This window comes from Dermacentor variabilis, chromosome 3 (assembly GCF_050947875.1).
Source record: "Dermacentor variabilis isolate Ectoservices chromosome 3, ASM5094787v1, whole genome shotgun sequence".
Classification (NCBI taxonomy): Eukaryota; Metazoa; Arthropoda; class Arachnida; order Ixodida; family Ixodidae; genus Dermacentor; species Dermacentor variabilis.
In genome coordinates, this window is record NC_134570.1 from 228,363,668 (window position 1) to 228,378,228 (window position 14,561).

General features: G+C 49.4%; 1 protein-coding gene across 2 annotated transcripts in view; it reads right to left on the reverse strand.

The window, feature by feature from the left end:
* LOC142576684 (uncharacterized) overlaps positions 1-14,561 on the reverse strand; it is a 268,560-nt gene that overhangs the window by 222,394 nt on the left and 31,605 nt on the right. The gene's annotated exons all lie outside the window — the stretch shown is intronic.

Genomic DNA, 14,561 nt, shown 5'->3' on the forward strand with positions numbered 1-14,561 from the left:
CCTGACGTCAAATTTGCGTAACCGCCGACGCAAGCAACGGGCGGTGACCCGCAGGGTTGTCTGAACAGACCAATCAAACGCTCTCCTCGATCATAGACGGTCACATTTTTTGCTTGAAAAACGAATAACATTGCCTACATTGAGCGGCTTGTCTTACCTAATTGCCTGACAAGAGGCGAGGAGAACAGCCAAGTGGAGAGGGATTCGACGGGGCCGAGCCAGCGCACTGAAAATCGATAACCGCATGAAGAGGGTGGCGCCGGCGTCTGCCATTGGTCCGCTTTCCCTTACTTAGCTTGCGGTGGCCGGTCGAAAATCGCGGTGGCATGCAACGGAAGCTTAAGAATGACAATAAAACGGATCCTCAGCAAAGAAGAGTTGGTAGAACAAGGTCGTAAACGCACCGAAAGTGCTGGAAAAGGTTACACGGCCACGCAGAAAGCATTATTATACGCAAATAAACCCATGTTCTGCGGCAGGTGCGAGTAGCCAGTGCCTGAGTGATCGGCGGCAGCCATCTTTTGTTCCTTTCGGAATGGGGCAGCCTGCGGCTTTTCAGAAGGAAATTCAGTTTTGTTCGGCATACATTGACGCGTGCAGTACACGTCACTTTGAGGCGGTGAGTTCTCGCGGTTTTGTGACGTCGCGTGACCGGCAGGTGAAGTGAGTGCAGCCCGAAAACTCTTGACCAGTAGCCGAGGGCTAATGGCGAAATTTATCGAATCAGAAATACCTATTTTTCTTTTGCTCAGTAAGATGATGCATAATCAGTGTGTACACGTCGTATCACATGGGGAGCTATCGCGGTTTTCGTGACGTCGCGTGACAGACAGGCGAAGTGAGGGTGGTCCAAAAAAGATTTTGACCAATCGCGGAGGGCTGATTGCAGAGTTGGAATAGAAAAGTTTGGAATAGCTGTACGTTATATTCTCCCTGTCGACAGAGGTTAAATTTGGTGATAGTGTTCATGTAAAAAGCCATAGTATTTGTATAGGGTGGATTCTAGTTGTCATATAAGCAACCGTTTACCTGGCAAGCTTTGATCAAGCGCTAAAGAAAGTCGCAGTTTCGCCCGAAAAGGGACGCATCGATTGCGATGCAAATTAGTAGATAGCTATACCAAGTAAGGATAGCAGCCTTATCGGCGGCATAAACTTGGAAACATTCGCTTACTAACGCGTAAGCGCACACAAGCGAACACGAAAACGTCACACCCGCTGAGCGCGGACACGCTGCCAAAACGCTGGTGTAAGCGCGGCAGCAGCAGCGAGCGGAGCGACCTACGTCGATCGCTTCAACGCGAGAGCGGCGAGAACACAGCGCGCACGAGCCGTCTGCCCTTCACGGCTTGCGCGACCACTGTGCAAAGTGCGCACTCGCCTGCGGGGTCGAGGCCCCCGCGCTTCCTCCCCGCTTTCTCCCTTTTCACGCGCGTAGGTGTACCTGATATGATATGGTGATTGATATGCAGGGTACATGTTCTAAGGCACACGTTTTATTACAATCGCTTTCCGGACCCTCTTGGGTAACTATACGCCTTAACGTCCTGCGCTGTGATTTCGGTTCCTATCCCCAGACGTTCATGCATGACCCTTCCAGCACACGTGCGCTTAAGTCTACACAGCTGCATCGTTATACGTGCTTCTTTCAGCTCTTCCAGCTCTTCCCCGGTCGACACCCTCAAACGCAGGAGCCTTTCCGCGGAAGTGCAATTTGGTAATCCTAGAGCGGCCTTGTACGCGTAATGATTGCTTCAGCTTTATTCTTTTCCGCGGAATCTAGTTTTAGATATGGGAGTGAGTAAAGCATTCTACTCAGGACAAGTAACTGTACCAATCTACAAAGGTCTCTCTCCTTCAACCCTCTCTTGCGGTTCGTAATCCGCCTGATTGGCCTCAACGACAAGTTCACTGCTGCCTTCAGTTTCTCAAGCGTCTTCCAATTTGTATATATATATTTCCAAAATTCGTACGCTCCGTACCTGCTTGACGGGATGTCCTCCACACAGACGCCGAGAGGGTACGCGTGGGCGCACGTATCCCTTGGCGTGGGCGGCCCCACGTTTATCTCTGATCACTAACAACTCGGACGTAGAATGCACGAAGGTGAAGCCCGCTTCGCCAGCTAGCTCCTCGATGGTATTCACCGCCTGTTGTAGAGTATTCTCTATGTGACCGTCCTTGCGTGTGGTGACCCACAGAGTGATATTGACACGTGTACTTATCTTTATCGGGCGACCACGTTTCGCCGCTTAACAAATGTAATCGCACAGCGCGGGAAGCGCCTGCATGTATCCGACGTTTCTGGAAAGTTATCGATGCTTCTACCCGGCTGTCTGTTGTCGCCGAACCTTGTGTTATCTGATTTCATCACGTAACGCGAATGGTGTAGAACTTTGTGGAAGGCACGCGGGTCCGAACGATTAGTCTGGAACATTCGACGACTGCTCTATAAAAGCCGACGCGCTTGACCCGCAGATCAGATTTTCGACGATCGCCGAGCGTGTTCGCCGCTATCGTTGTGCTATAAGTGTAGCCTGTTTTGTGGGCACAGGTTCGCCCAATAAAAGTTAGTTTTCTCGTTCACAGTATTGCTACTGTGTTATTCAACGTCACCACCACGTGACAATATCGCCTGCACTGAATGCTGCGAGTTTGGGTGGAAGTTTGATGACAGAGATTGAAGAGGAGCGGCGATAACACCGAGCCTCGAAGCGTCCCTCTACACCCCAGCGACAGCGTGTCCACAATTGGCGACATTTTAGCGACGTTGAAGGTAGGAAAGTTGCTTTAAAGATGTATTTGTAGAAAGCATTTTATTATTAAAAACTACGTGTAAACAGCTTACTTGCTGCATGACGCATAGGCTCCGTTCATGATAAAGCAACGCTGCCTTCACTGTGGTACTCTTCACGTTTTTGTGCAAGTCACAACACACTGGTCATCACATTGCGCCCATAAAACTGACGTTGTTTTCGTCCCTGAAAATAGCGACTTGAATGCGTGTAAATGGTGCGGGTTCTGTGATATTACTAAATGCGGTGGACAGGTGGATGTTCGCAAGCGCAGGACTAAATTAATTCACCAACACCAATTCGAACAAATTTTGTGCTGACATTTAGGACACAGCTGGTGAATGACACCGACTGGCTACATAGATAGGCGTAGATATCGTAGCAGCTGGGCTCGTTTACGTAAATCTGAACAAATCGCTTCCTTTTCTCGTGGTTTTCAGACCAATCAATACTTCACGGCGGCTTTCAATAGTTCAGAGGTGGAAGCCTAGTATATAACCTGTCATTGTCATCGCCGTGTTAACGAGCGACCAAGCACGATCCTCAGAATTTAGTTGTGCCATGAGCGTTCATGCCCCAGAAAGATTCAAGGATAATGTAGATTATGTGATTTTTGGTATTTGAAAAGCTAGGTTATTTGTGTTCTCTTGAATTCTCTTGTAATTGTAACCTTACAATCTGAAGGCAAACGCAGAAATAAGCTGTCATCCTCCATTATCAAAATATATTAGCAAGGTAAGAGCCCTGTAAACCCTGCTGTTAGATCGACTGTTTTATGTGCACCTGCACACACAATAGACAAACATGAAATTACTAGGTAAATTATTCAGGTCACGTTAACCTATAATATATTGTGCTAAAACGTCTACGTTTCTTTAAAAATCAATTTGACAGTCTTAATTAGAAAAAATTATATTATGGGGTTTTACGTGCCAAAACCACTTTCTGATTATGAGGCACGCCGTAGTGGAGGACTCCAGAAATTTCGACCACCTGGGGTTCTTTAACGTGCACCTAAATCTAAGTACACGGTTGTTTTGGCATTTAGCCCCTATCCAAATGTGGCCGCCGTGGCCAGGATTTGACAGTCTTACAGAGAATTTTAGTAACATTTCTGCACTCTTTCTGCAGAGTTTAGTATTGTATAATTTTTCACTAACTCAGAACATACAATAATCTACCCATATCCATAAGGCTAGTAGGAGATTCATGGCAAAATAGGCATGCAAAACAACGAAAGGGTAGGCACAGGCACAATCTCCAAATCAAATATTTGGACACCCAGTCAGGAAAACACAAACTCAGGCTTCGCAACAGAACTGAAACATTCAAGATGTAAACTAAAAAGAAAAAAAATCGTCGTTTTTATTTCTGTAAGTAGTGTTCTACTTTTTCAGAGGTCTAATATATAACGCCTAAATGATCGATTAAAATCTTTACTGATATTATTAAGAATTTTATTCCGTACGAGCTATACATAGGATTGCTTACCCGCGCTTACCACGTTCGCCTAAAGTGGCTTTTTGTTTTATGTATTTCGGCATATAGGTAAGGTAAACATCAGTTGTTACAGCATTTTCTTCTTTTAGATGTCGTGAAAACACCATTCGCATATAGGGCAAGTAAGCTCCTGCTCATGGGGAATTTTACGAAGTTCTTATTGTAAATAATGGGCAAATGGGACGGGGACACGATAACTTGTAGTGATTCTGGTGGGTAGACAGATTTTATAGTTAAATTGTGGGAAGGCTAAAACACAATTGAGTCTGATCGGGTCTTTGTATTTCGAATACGTCATAATTCCAAGAGCTCGTTTGTATAGTAATACTAATAGCTGCAAATATATAGGATACGTATTGTTCCAGGAATCGATACAGCGATTAGCGAGAGGCTTCAAAAAGTTTGGGAACACTCTGCATATGTTCCTCATATACCGGGAGCCCTAATTAACTTGGACCAAGATTTTTAAGAAACCCAAGAGCTCTAGAGAAATCTTACCGACTCTGTAGTAAACGCAGTCGTGTGTACTTTGTGGGGGTTTCTGGCTCTCGCGGCGTTTTTCGGGCTCTCGCGGTGGTTGTGTGGAGCCATTGCGTTGTGTTGCCGGGGGCTCCGTGTCCCTCTCCTCCTTGCCTGGACGGGTGGCAGCGGGTCATAAAACACTGTCACTCTGCTGTCATCAAGCCCACGGGAAGGTCAACAGGTTTTCCCCATTGGCCGACATTTTGGCGGGATCCGGGTCCTGCTTGCGTGCGCGCAGGACGGGGCCCGGGGAGACCACATCGGGGTGTCTGAAGGTGCGTATGTGTTCCTCTCTGCCGGCCCCTTTGTCCGGCGATGGCCGATGGTTACTTCGGCTCGTCGGGGTCCCGGCGTCGGCGGGCGCGCGCGCACTCTTCCGTCCTCTCGATGTCCTGAGGCAGCGTCTGCCGATCGTGCCCCCGTCTGCTCGTCTGTCGTTTCTTTCTATTTCCCTTTTCTCTGCTGTGAGGGGCGCGATGGCAGGCGCTGACCGAAGGATAGGCAACTTCTTACTGCTGCGGTTCTTTGTTCCTCGTTTCTTTGTTCTCTCTCTGTCGCGGTGCGCCGTTAGTGGCCACCGGCGACCATTTGGCCATGTTTTGCGTCTTAATTAGCTTCATATTCGGACGTGATGTTAAAACGTGTGTTTGTATTGAGTCTCAGTTTAATAAATGTACTTTCTGGCTTCTCGAGAGCTTTGCCTAGGGCCTCCCTTGCTGCGCGCGCGGTCTCGCCTTCCCCTCAGCCGGCGGGGCGCGTCGGCACGCGGAGGGGACCGGCGCGCGTGGCGGCTCGCAGTGCTCGAACCCGCGTCCGGTGCGCGCGGAATCGGAGCGTGCGCGCCGCGTGAGCATGGCGAGGAGACCACAACTTACAGCCAGTACTTTTTTCATCACGAAGTATTACGTAATTGCTTTTAATTAGTAAACGTGTGAATTATTGCTTGATTTGCAAACGTGTCAATCACAAAGTGGTAGGGCACCTTAGATAGCCTCCGAATCGAGCAGTTATATCGTGCTGAAGTGTGCCTGGTTGTTTTTTCCTAAGTTGTTTTACAAAAGCTCGCGAAATGCTCGAAATATGAAATAGATGCGAGCTCGCGCCGCTGCACAAGCGCCTAGCAACCTTTGAAATATATACGGCTGTATTAGTTTATCGCCGCATCGTACAAGGCTTCGTCATGTAGGATGGCTGGAGAGGTTTCGTGACCTAACTAGCGTGGTGCGATAAGCGTCAGCATCTGCGAACCCAAGAATGTTGTTCTTGATCATGAGGCATTCGAGATAGCTTTAACCTCGCGTATCATGCGACAAAGCTACCAAAGAAATTGAACCAATGTTGAAAAACAGTGCGCAAAAAAGCACGAAAAAAGAAAGACAGCTCTCGGAAGAACCGAAAACAGCTACTCAGGACTTTATTTCAAAAAAAAATAAACCAAAAGCTTGTAATGCGTCTCAGCCGCCCACAAAGAAACATCCAAAGGTACAACTAGTTTAAACATTTATCCTTTCTGTGTGTTGAACTCCTCAAAAGGGGCAAAACAAAGCAGTTTTTGCTTACTTCTTTGTCGCAAGCTTTGTTTATGTAAGGATAGGATGACATCATGAAGCTGCGTTAAACAGCCACGTTTTACACTAGTTTTGAATGGTTATTGAACAGGTCGCTGGCGTGGTACCGTTGAGATCTCCCGTTATTATCTATGCCCTGGCACGTCAAGCAAATATGATTTACGTATTCGACAACAGCATTTGCTGGCCACATAGATCCGCCAAAACACATTAGATGAACACAGCCTTGTTAGATACGGGACCTTTTCCTGAGCCTCCTTCGAGCTCAGCAGACCACATCGAATCGCGCCACAGCTAATTAAGGAGCGCAGAAGCACATCTACCCCGTTCCCGAAACGCGGCACGTGCAGACGAGTTGGTGTCCCCCACCTCGTGCGCCGCAGGTGGAGCTATTCACTGCTTGACTCTTCCCGAAAGTGTAGCGGGAGCCTGGCACTGTTCCAGGTAACGTGGGTCCAGGGGCAAGACGAGTGTAATGCACCGGGAAGCCCTAGCAGCAATCCCCCCGTCAGCCTGTGTCACGGTAGTTGCAGACCGGGAAGGCAATACCGCAGAGAGAAGTAAGCACTTGGACAATTGGGGCCCAAGGAGCGACACTCTCCGCCGGGTGTGACACAATCGCACGGGCGCCTACCATTGGCCGCAAATGACGACACCTGAGCGAGCTCGCCGATTGGCCGAAAATGGCGTCACCTGAGCGGGCTCGCCGATTGGCCGAACGTGACGTGTCTTCGAGACACCGAAGGGCTTGAAAGCCAGAGACCGGGAGCAGCAAAAGAGCATTCCTTCATTCATCTCTTTCGAGCTTCTTGCCACGGGCCGCAGCGTCCGAGTTGCTGCCGTCCCGTAATGACTCTAAGACTGTTAATTTCTTGGTCTTATCACTGTAAATAATGTAAATAAACCTCCAGTTTTCATCTCAAAGTGCTCCTCAACTTCGGCCAACTCCCGCACTCAACGGCAAGGTCCAAAAATCTGGCGGACAGCAATTGGGATTGTCCTTCAGATCCAACAACTGGTGGGAGCGGTGGGATCGTCCTCCAACTCCAACAACCTGCGGAACGTTTGTTTCTATTGCTAAAGGGAGCAAAAGGAACGTATGTTCCGGGGGCGCCTATCTACAGAACAATATGAGTGCGCAAAATTACAGTACCAAGTGCGCCGTCACTGTTTCCTGGCTTCGAAATCCTCCCCCCCTCCCTCCCTCTACGGCTCCGCTACGCTTATCGATGCGTCAGTGGCGTGTTCTCATGATGCCGCGACCATCACTTAGTGTGAAGCCCTGTATCGAGCGGCCGCCGCTAGTAAAGCCGTGTACCGTGGCTATTCGCTTGGGAGCACTTGAGTAGTGGCGCTTGAGTAGTGGCACGCCAGCACGTATCGATTACGTATTTTGGAGGTTACGCGCGATTTTGTTTTTACTCGGAAAAACCAACGAGGTGAAGGCGCGCACGAAACAAATGCTTGATTCGGAGATTATTTGAGGTGCCCTATAAATTTGTAATTTATATGCTTGCTATTCCAGCAATAATTAAAAGGTACACTAATAAAAGCAATAAATTAATAATTAATTAATACTTCGTGTAAAAAATATACTGGCTGCAAGTACACACGAATACGGCTACTATGCAGTCGGTACAATTTCTCAAGAGCTAGTGAGCTGTTCTTTTTTTCAATCTTGGTCCAAGTTAGCACCTCCTTTGTGACTGTCCCCGTTACAATGTTCCAAGAAAAGTGCTCGTGACCACGCTCGAAAAACTGGACACTCGCACATTCACAAACGAAAAATTTCTAGGACACTGGTCCACACGGTTTTCGGCACCCAGGACCTTAAGGGCTTTGCTGAAGTTTTCAAGGACACGCGCATTGTGCGACCATCTTTGAATGTTGTAGCGCGTAGCATCGTGTTACTCGGCGCACTATTCTTTTTCTTTTTTTCTAGTTTTCTTCTTTCTCCTTTCCCAGCACAGGGTAGCCAGCCGGTACTTACACTGGCTAACCTGCCTATCTTTCCTCCCCTTTTGCCTCTCTCTCTTGCTCCAAGTTAACAGGGACTTCCGGTATGGTTGACAATCCGATCTTTCAATTACAAACACAAATCTGACACATTATGAGTCTACTACTAATTTTAATACAGAAGCAATCCGCAAGTCACATACACACAGACGCCCACGCCCACACACACACACACACACACACACACACACACACACACACACACACACACACACACACACACACATATATATATATATATATATATATATATATATATATATATATATATATATAATGTTACGTCCAAGCGCGTAAAAGGGACGCAGGGATCATGAAGAGAGAAGAAGAGAAGAACGAAGACTGTGCAGCGGCCATTCCTGTTGTTCGTAGCGTGCCGTTCCTGCTCTCGCACGCCTAAATAAACCCATTTTCCCCGTGCTTTTAACAAATTGGTGGACGGTGCGGGGTACACCTCGTAACCACGGAGCCTACACTGCTACAACTTCGCCGAAGCCGTCGACTTGCCGGACTTCCGCCACCCTCACCTGACATATGCCTGAATACGCCTGCCAGATTCCCGAAGGTTCTGACGCGGCTTCAAGGCCAGCACCTGGCGTTCCGTGGCAATACTACCGGGTGCCACTCACTTTCGGAGGAAAAGCCGGAGAAGATGTCGACGAGTGGCTCACGAACTACCGAAGGGTGAGCCGATCTAACGGTTGGAACGCCACCGCACAGTTGTCCAATGTTGTGTTTTCCCTTACCGACACAGCGCTCGTCTGGTATGAGAATCACGAAGACACGCTCACTTCATGGGAGCTTTTCGTAGAGGAGCTCAGAGCGTGTTTTGGAGACTCTAGCGCAAAAAAGAAACGCGCTGAACAGATGCTTTCGCAAAGAGCTCAGATTCCCGGCGAGACCTGTACGACTTATATTGAAGAAGTGCTGAAACTGTGTAAGATAGTCAACTCTCAAATGTCTGAAGATGACAAAGTTGGACATTTGTTGAAAGGGATAGCCGAAGACGTCTACAATTTTTTGATCGGCAAGGAAAGCTTGGATTCCGTGTCTGACGTCATTCGCCACTGCAGGACTTTTGAGTCGCTGAAGATTCGACGGATAATACCGAAGTTTGGTCGCCTCGCTAATGTCACAACGGTGGCAAGTGTAGACCCGAGCTCGTGTGTTGACCTTCCATCAACAATACTGCAGATTGTTCGGGAAGAGTTGCTCCATCGGGAAGAGATGTACCGTTGCACGCCCGGCATCACTAGTGCGTACTTACCACACGAGATGAGAAACACGGCCGTTTCGACCGCATGGCAGCCCGCGGTTCACTCAGCGACCGTCGAGTATAGGTCTACCCCACAAACGAGAGGGACCATGAGCTATCAAGATCATGACTACGACCAACGCCCTCGCCGCACGCACGCCTCCCGGCGGCCGGTGCCTAGCCATGATGAATGTGACCCACCTGCTGGCTATGCAGTCGACAGCAACATGCGTGACAATGTGGAAGAACATCAAAATTTGCGGCATTTGTCGGTGTGTTTCCAATGCGGTGTCGCGGGCCACATAGCAAGGTTTTGCAATCGTCGCCCAACAACGTGAAATGGTCGATCGGGGTCTTCAACAAGGACCACACCTCCTACGAGGACAACTCAACAGCCGTACACCACCTCTTGGTCAGCTGGCGTCCCTCCCGGCAACGATTGTTGGCAGAGAAGCTTTCGGAGCCACTCGCCGTCATCTGATAGGAGTTTGACGCCACCGCCAACTTCTCGTGCACCGCGTTTACGTCAATCTCTGTCGCCAGTGCGCCGCTCCTCCTCGCCTTCACAACCGGAAAACTAGCTAGCGCGGCCGATGGGGGTGAGGTCGCTCGACACGTGCTATCGACAGAAATGCCCCCTGCAGTTACTATGATTAAGAGCAAAGTGCATGTACTTGTTGATGGTGTTCCTACAATGGCTTTAGTGGATACCGGGGCAACTGTATCCGTAATGAGTCTCGGTTTTGAATGTCGGTTAGGGTGCAAAGTTGTATTTCCGTGGGACCAGGCTGCAACGTTTTGTGGAGTGAGCGGCGAGTCGTTGCGCCCTGTTTGTGTGTACAGTGCTGAAGTATCCTTGGCTGGTGGAGTTTTCGCGACGGAGTTTGTAGTTATTCCCCGATCGACGCATGAAGTGATTTTGGGCATCGACTTTTTGCGGCAGTGTGGTGCGACCGTTGATTGTCGCACGGGGGAAGTTTGCGTCGATGGCCATGTTTCGTAAGGGCTCTTAGAGGACACTTGCAGTCAAGGTGAACTTTGTGTGTCTGCAGATACTGTTGTGCCTGCGTCCACCTCTGTGTGCGTGCCGGCTGCATGTCGCGGTGAAGTTCCAGACAGTTTCGATGCCTCCGTAGAGCCAATGCATCTAAATTGTGTGAAGAAGAACGTTTTTGTCCCTCATTGTGTGGTATCCATCGGCAACGGACGTGCTGGCTTGTGGACAGCCAACTGCTCGGCAGAACCCGTCCTGCTTCCAGACGGCTTGAAACTCGCCTACTTTACAGAATACAAGTCTTCGTCCGTAGCCGTACTAACAGACCCGCCGTGTGAACCTGCTGACCTTCGCCACGTCTCAGACAAAAAGCTTCTGTCTATGATAAACAAGTCGCTCAGCACAAGGGAGCGCCATACCTTGGCCGATACGCTTTCTAAGCATCTGTCAGTGTTTGACTTTGCGCAGCCGGACAAAGCCTTCTCGATTCCCAAGTCACGAAAGCGCCATATTATCGATACGGGATCTGCGCGCCCGATCAGGCAAAAGCCTTATCGCGTGTCGCCTAAGGAGCGGAAGATAATCGGAGAACAAGTGAGTGACACGATGAAAAATGGGATAATACAAGAGTCCTCAAGTCCTTGGGCAGCTCCAGTCATACTCGTCAGAAAGAAAGACGGTAACTGGAGATTTTGCGTCGATTACCGCAGATTAAACGCCGTGACTAAGAAGGATGTCTACCTGCTGCCCCGAATTGATCATGCAATTGATTGCCTTCATTCGGCCTCTTATTTTTCTTCAGTGGACCTGCGCTCAGGATATTGGCAAATTCCGATACACCCGGCAGACAAGGAGAAAACAGCCTTCATAACCCCGGATGGATTATTCGAATTCAATGTGATGCCATTTGGGTTGTGCAACGCTCCAGCAACCTTTGAAAGGTTCATGGACACCATTTTGCGTGGGTTAAAATGGAACATCTGTATGTTCTATCTTGATGACGTTGTTATATTCGGGCGCACATTCAGTGAGCACAATACGCGCCTGGATATTGTCCACGACTGCATCAAAAACGCTGGCCTGGTTCTGAACTCCAAGAAGTGTAAATTTGGTGACCGTCAAACCCTTGTGCTGGGTCATCTTGTTGACAAAGACGGTATCCGGCCTGATGCCCTCAAGACGGCAGCTGTTGAGGCATTCAGTGCACCGCAGTCAGTGAAGCAACTTCGCAGTTTTCTGGGTCTTTGCTCTTACTTTCGCCGAGTTATTCCTGGTTTTGCTGACGTCGCTTATCCTCTGACAAGTCTGCTACATAGACTCACGGTTTGAGTGGACACCCGAGTGCGAGTCTGCATTTCGTCAGTTGAAGTTCCTGCTGACCTCCCGACCTATTCTTCGCCACTTCAATCCTACTGCGCCGACAGAGATCCACACAGATGCTGGTGGCGTCGGTCTGGGTGCCGTCTTGGTCCAACGTTATGACGACCGTCAGCACGTGATTGCTTATGCAAGCCGCGCATTGAGCAAACCTGAACGAAATTACACGGTGACAGAGCAAGAATGCCTCGCTGTAATCTTTGCAGTTCAGCGATTTCTCTCGTACTTTTACGGACGCCCATTCCTAGTCGTCACAGACCACCATTCCCTGTGCTGGCTCGTGAACCTTCGTGACCCTTGTGGTCGCCTTGCGCGCTGGGCTTTGAGGTTGCAGGAATATAACTTCACTGTTTCCTACAAGAGTGGCCGAAAACATGCTGACGCAGACTGCCTTTCTCGTATGCCGCTTACCACGACGGACTGCGACGCAGACGATTTGGATCATCTCGTCGCTTCTGTGACATCCGCTTTTCCTGATATCGATGCGTTCAAAGCAGAACAACGGACAGACACCAAATTGGAGCCACTCTTCAATTCCGCCCATTCAAGTGCAACAAGCAGCTACTGTCTACGGGACGGGCTCCTGTACAAAAGGAACTACTCAAGCACGGGTGCGCGCTTCCTTTTAGTGGTGCCGCAGCGTCTCCGGCCAGCAATCCTTGAGGCTATGCACGATGACCCTACCTCCGGTCACTTAGGCACTGTGCGCACCCTTTATCGCATTCAAGAACGCTTTTACTGGCCCCGGATGCGACATTCGGTTGAGTTGTATGTCGCGAGCTGCATACAGTGCCAACGTCGGAAACGCCCAACCACTGCCCCATCTGGTCTCCTTCAACCTGTGCCGCCTCCAAGCTCACCTTTTCGGCAAGTTGGAATTGATCTGTTAGGCCCTTTTCCAAGGTCATCTAAGGGAAACCGTCTGCGCCGACTATTTCACACGCTATTGCGAGACGGCGGCTATACCATCAGCCACTGCCACCGAAGTGTCGCTCTTCTTACTTCACGCTATTGTTCTGCGACATGGACCGCCTGGTGTTATCATAAGCGACCGGGGACGTCAATTTACGGCGGATATCGTGGAAGAGCTTGTGCGTTTATGTAACTCGCACCTTAAGCACTCGACGCCGTATCATCCGCAAACGAACGGTCTCACTGAGCGCACTAATCGAACAATCACCAATATGCTTTCCATGTATGTTGCGTCCGATCACAAGAATTGGGATGAAGTTCTACCGTTTATTACTTACGCGCATAACACCGCCAAGCACGAGACAACCGGCTACAGCCCCTTCTTTCTTCTATACGTTCGGCCGCCCCGGTATACGCTCGACATTGTCCTCCCTTTTTACCACCACGACAATCCTACGGTCGCCGATACGCTACGCTTCGCTGAAGAGACTCGGAGACTTGCGCGTCTGCGGACTATAGCATCATAAGGAAACTCCAAAGCCCGCTACGACGCACGACATCGGCCTGTTACATATCACCCTGGTGATCTCGTTTGGCTTTGGACTCCCACAAGGAAGCGCGGTTTGTGCCAAAAGCTTCTGCCAAACTACGATGGACCGTATATTGTCATCGACAAAGTCAGTGAAGTGAACTATACTCTCGCGCGCCTCACGGACACTGGTAGACGTTCTGCTAGGACACAAGTCGCGCATGTCGCACGGTTGAAATCGTGCACGCCACGAAAGCTAGTTGACTCGCCCAGTGGGCTTTGTCTGCGAGGAGAGGTATATGTCACGTCCAAGCGCGTAGAAGGGGCGCGGGGATCATAAAGAGAGAAGAAGAACGAAGACTGTGCAGCGGCCATTCCTGTTGTTCGTAGCCTGCCGTTCCTGCTCTCGCACGCCCAAATAAACCCCTTTTCCCCGTGCTTTTAACAATATATATATATACATATATATATATATATATATATATATATATATATATATATATATATATATATATATATATATATATATATATATATATTGTAATGAAGAAGAAGAGCACAAGAACAAGGCCAGCCAGATCGTCTCTTCCATGCCTGCTGTGCGGCCAGTGGGCCAGCCGGATCACCAGTGCTTAGCACGAGTGTGAGCCGTTCGGGCAACCAGCTGTTCCTGCTCTGCGTCACCTGCCTTCTCGGTTACGAACAGACGTTACCCTCGGAACTGTTCAGTACACTCATTACAATTGGTGGAAGGTGCGGGGTATTCAAGAACATCTACACCCTGGAACTCCGGTCTCGGACTCTGCCTCCCATCATGCCTGGCTCTGCCCAGCCGACGTCGCCGCCACCCCCCGTTGCCTGCTCTGGCGCTGTCCCGCAACGCCATCCAGCGATTTTCAGCGGTATGGATGAACAGGACGTCAATGACTGGTTGTCTACGTACGAACGGGTGAGCTTGCACAATCGATTGGGATGATACCGCCAAGTTAAATGCCGTCATATTCTACCTTGCGGGAGTGGCTCACCTGTGGTTTAAAAATCACAAAGCCGACTTTCAGTCTTGGTCTGCGTTCAAGACCAGTTTCGCTGCAGTT